Genomic DNA, 5,658 nt, shown 5'->3' on the forward strand with positions numbered 1-5,658 from the left:
ACTAAAATCAGTATATCCATAAGTTTTCAGTCAGTGTCTCCATAAATAAGCTATTGATCCTTAGTATTTCTCAAATACTTAAAGATTGTCTTCACAACCTTCCAATGGTTCTCTCCTGAATTAGACCGATACCTACTCACTACTCTTAGTGAATAGGCTATATCCGATCTCGTACATGTCATAGCGTACATGATAGATTCCACTGTCGAAGCATATAGGATTCTACTCATACGTTCTCTCTCCTGAGGATTGTCGGACAATCCTTCTTGGAGAGAGAAATTTCTTGATCTATCGATAGATAGCCCTTTCTGAAATTCTCCATGCTGAATCATTTCAGCATGGTATCGATGTATGTGAATTGGGACAACCCAAGTAACCTTCTAAATCTATCTCTATAGATCTTCATCTCTAGAATATAAGTTGCTTCTCCCAAATCTTCATGAAGAACTGTAATAATAACCATAACTTTATACTTTGTAAAGCTGGATGTTATTTTCTATTAACAGTATGTCATCTATATATAGTATAAGGAAGATAACTATAGAAAGTCCACTTGTAGATGTAAGATTCTTCTCTGTTCCTAATGAAGCCATATATTTTGATCGTCTTATCAAAATACATATTCTAACTCCTAGATACTTGCTTTAGTCTATAGATAGACATATTTAGCTTGTATACTTTAGATTCATCTGAGGATGTGAATCCTTTATGTTGTATCTTATATACCACTTCTTTCAGCTCCCCATTAAGAAGACAATTTTGATATCCATTTGTCAGATTTCAAAATCTAATTGTGTCACTATCGCAAGTATAATCTGGATGGACTTGACATTATCATAGGAGAGAACGTCTTATCATAGTCAATACCATAATATCGACGGTATTTCTTGACAACTAGACATACTTTATAGGTCTCCACCTTTTCGTCCGCTCTTCTTTTTTTCTTAAAAATTTATTTACAACCTATGGGTTTAATCCTTTTGGATGGATCAATCAGTGTCCATACACCGTTGATCTTTATAGACTCTATCTTGGATTTTATGACATTAAGCTATTTCTGAGAGTCAGATCTTTGCAAAGCATCCATATAGGCGATCGAATCCTCATCATTCTCATCTAGTTTGATAGGATCATCATCCCAGATCAAAAAATTATAGTATTTATCTGGTTGATGTGGTACTCTACTTGATCTTCTTAATGGTGCCTCTACTGGCTCTGAATTTGATTCTTCAATCAATCTGATTCTGTATGTGTCGGTATTTCTATCTCACGAAGTTCGCTAAGTTCAATTTTAGTGATATTAGTTTCTTCTCCAAGAAATTCTTTTTTAAAAAAACTATCCTATTGCTGACGAACACCTTTTATTCTTTAGCTAGGTAGAAGTATACCCTTTAGCTTTCTTTGGGTACCCTACAAACAAGCATTTATCGGATCTAGGTTCAAGCTTGTCCATCTTTAAGGGTTTGACATAAGCTGGACACCTCTAAACCTAAGGTGTGTGAGCACCAACTTATGTCCTATCCATATCTCATATGGAGTTTTATTGACAGACTTGCTCGAAATCTTTTTAAATATGTAGCAGACAGTTTCAAGGGCATATCCTTAAAAATAGATTGGCAGAGTTATAAAGTCCATCATAGATCGAACCATATCTAACAGTATTTGATTTCTTTTTCGATACCCATTATGTTGTGTATTTCAAAAGAAGTCCATTATGAGAGAATCCCATTCTCTTCTAGATATATCAAAAAATCATTGGTGAGGTATTACCTTCTCAGTCTGATCGAAGAATTTTAATACTCTTCTCAGTCTATTTTTCTACTTTACTATAGAATCATTTGAATATTTTAAATGATTCAGATTTATGCTTCATAAGGTAGACGTATCCATATCTTGATAGATCATCAGTAAATGTAATGAAGTAATAATATTCTCCTCTGATTACTATGTTCATAGGTTCACATACATCACTATGTACTAGACTAGAACATCACTGGCTTGCTCATCTTTTTTCTTAAAAGGTAACTTGGTCATCTTATCAAGAAGACAGGATTCATAGGTCGGTAATGATTCATGATCATTAATTTTAAGAACATCCTCTTTGATTAACCTATCTATCCTATTTTTGTTCACATGACCCAGTCTATAATGCCAAAGATAGGAATTGCTACATTATCTATCCTAGTACGTTTATTCGATGTGTACATTATACCAACAGACTGTGATAGTAGATATATGCCATGTTTCAATTATCCTCACATGATTTTAGTATCATTCATAATAAAATCATAAAAATCATCCTTTATTAGAAATTTAAAATCAAGTTTGATCAAAAGACCTACAGAGATGACATTCATTATAAAGAAAGGATAATAATAACACTCATCTAATATGATACTACTAAACTCAAAAAAGCTGTATAGTTTCTAAATCTAGAACTAGAACAAGACTTCCATCTCCAATATTTAGGAATCGCTCGTCTTCTCTAAATTTCTACTGACATGTAGTCCTGTAATGAATTACAAATATTAATGTAACTTTCGGTATCCAATACCCAGATAGTAGTATCACAGATAGAAAAATTACAAGGAGTTATCATATAAGTACCTTGTAAAGTAACAGATTGCTTGTTTCTCTTATTCTTTGGCTTATTTGGATCAAGAAAAGCTATATATGCAGGACAATTTCTCTTCCAATGATCTAGCTTCTTGTAGAAGAAGCATTCTGTCTGGCTCTTGTCGACCTTTGACTTCTTGTATTGCTTCGATTTGGATCAGTGGCATGGCTCTTCTGCACCCTCTTCTTCTTTCCTCTCTTGGAGGAATGATGACCTGTAAATGATCCTCCCACGATATGCACCGACTCTTTTTGGAGCTGATGGTCCTTCTTGAATGTCTGCAGCAACCCTAGTAAATGATGGTAGTTTACTGTAGACTTGGTCATTCTATAATGACTCAAGAAGAATAGGTAGGACTTCGGTAGTGAGTTAAAGATAGCATTCTTACCTAACTATTCATATAACAGAAAGTCAAGTTTGCTCAGGCATTTAATCTCTTCAATCATGTATAATATATGATCGATGACCGACGTCCCATCTTGCATACAGGCATTGAACACAGCACAGGAGGTTTTATTCTCTCGATATCTCAGGGGTGTCGAAGGACTCATTAACATTTGAATCATCTCTTCAAATTAGTATCCTTGAACTTACAACTAAGTTCGTCATTCATGACTGCCTCATGATGCAACGCACTATCATGCAGTCATTGAGCCACTTCAAATAAATGTTTCTCATCACACGAGGTGGTTCGCAGTAGTTTCTTTAGGTATGGGATCCGTAAGCATATAAAGGATTCTTTCATGCTTCAGGATGATCTTTAACTTTCGATACCAACTATCAAATTTGGCTAATAAGCTTATCGCTATCCAACAGCGATCAGAGCGATAGTGTATTGACTATATCTGAAAAAAATTAAAAACTTATTAGTATATGAATTATTTTAATCCTAAAGATATAGACTTTAGTCTAAAATTTTTCAACTATTTTATATGAATTGGTAGCCTCTACTTCGAATTCGAAGAGTTACATTAATCTCTTAGCAAGTACTAGAATCCACATAGACTGCATTCAGGTCCGAATATGGCTCGGCTCATCTTAGTGCATCCATGGGTAGATTCTTAACCAATTGTTTCACCAAACAATTTTTAGCAATAGATTTTGCCTTAAACATCTCTTTAGCAGACGTGTGATACCTCATTAAAATTCTGATTAGGTTTAACTATTAACATGACGACACTAAGTGCATCCAATAAATAAATACCTAAGCCCAAGTGTGGCTCGGCCAACTTGACCATTGATCTGAAGGGTACAATAAGATGATTATATAATGAATGATAATTATAATACTCAATAGACACCAGGTGTGTGGCACCTTCAATGTCTATTTAGAATATTGGATGTATTATTACACACCTTAATGGGAGGCTATGAACTAATTATCTCCATAACTGTATCATTTTAAAGACCTAATAATTTAAAGAATTTGATTTAATGAATTGAGAATAAGAGAAGAGATTGATCTGCAAGTCATAAATTCTTCTACTGACTTCATCAAGTGATAAAGAGGACTTGATACAAGTTATCTAGAGACACCTAAATCAGTCATACTGATTTATCTTAATGGTATGGGTCAACTCGAATCAATCAGTGACCTAATCAAAATATGATCTATCGAATTGATCGGATAAGTGAGATTGATGGGAGGATCTGCCTCGGCTTACCTTAGACCCCATTAAAATGCTAGATAAGTAAACTATCAATTAAAAATATTGATCGAATTGTCATATAATATTGTCAAACTTATCTTAGACACCAATTGGTAGATTAGTTTCAATTCAGTCAGCCAAAGGACTCAAGCTAAACCATTGAGCCACGATCATGGTTCAATTGGTATGGTCAAAAATATGGACTTGATCAAGCTACAACTATTGAGGTTAATCTAAAAAAATTCTGACTTAATCTAATTAAATTTTTTATTAGATTTAATCAATTTCTCTATTTAGCCAATATTTATTTCTAACCATAAGTCTAACCCAGTTAGATGATCTGATTCATACTAACCCATTGCCCATCGATTTATTAAGTATCTTAAGATCTTAATTCTCAGTCTAATTTTTTTTAAATTTAATTTCAAATTAAGTATGTAAAACATGTGTTTTAGTTTGTAGAACTATTCTACTAGAATTTCAAGTGAAGCACACTATATCTTTAAATCAAAATCTAATTTTTAATTCTATGTTTAACAATTAAACATATATTAATTTATCTAAATTTTATGTATACATCATATGTATCATAGAAAATTTAAATTTTTACATCATATACAACATTCAATTCAATCATAAAATCTAATTTTATATCTAAATTTATTTTACTAAAATTATAATTAACTATAAATCACTTTAGATCTAATTTAAATATATTTATGATCAAAATAATTTTAAAAATTTTTTTACTATTCTTCATCATGAGACTTGATTATAATGTACCCCTATATGTCATAAGAGCATCCCATCGAATAGAAAAAAAGAATCTTTAAATCTTACTTTCTCTTGTGATTGGACAGCTTGATGATCTTCCTAATTTGAGTACTGGGCTACTACGATCTAAAATTTAATTTTAAAAAACTAATTACATGAACATGTAAATTGTCATATAATCTATGCATGCACATAATCATACAAATATGATGTGCATCTAATCATATTGGATCAACACATAAGTTTATTTCAGATTTGAACTTATTTTTATACAGCATATAAAACTATGAATTTAGATATAAAATAATATAGAAATCTATTCCAAATATATGTATGATTGCATAGAAAAATTCTGGTTAGAGATGTAATCAAACATGCATAGATATTATACTGAAATCAGATCTGAAACTCTGTCAAATAAATTTAGATCTGAGCCTAATTCCAACATCAATTCTCTAATTAAATTACATCACAAAAATTCTATCAAAATAGATTTAAATCTATGGATAATCAAATATTAAATTAGTATAAAAATTGCATAGAAAATTTTTGCTAAAACATATTTTTAGTAGATCAGATTCAGGGGCTGATTTTGATTTGATACTTTGATTAAAATCA

Source organism: Elaeis guineensis, chromosome 1, assembly GCF_000442705.2.
Source record: "Elaeis guineensis isolate ETL-2024a chromosome 1, EG11, whole genome shotgun sequence".
Taxonomy (NCBI): Eukaryota; Viridiplantae; Streptophyta; class Magnoliopsida; order Arecales; family Arecaceae; genus Elaeis; species Elaeis guineensis.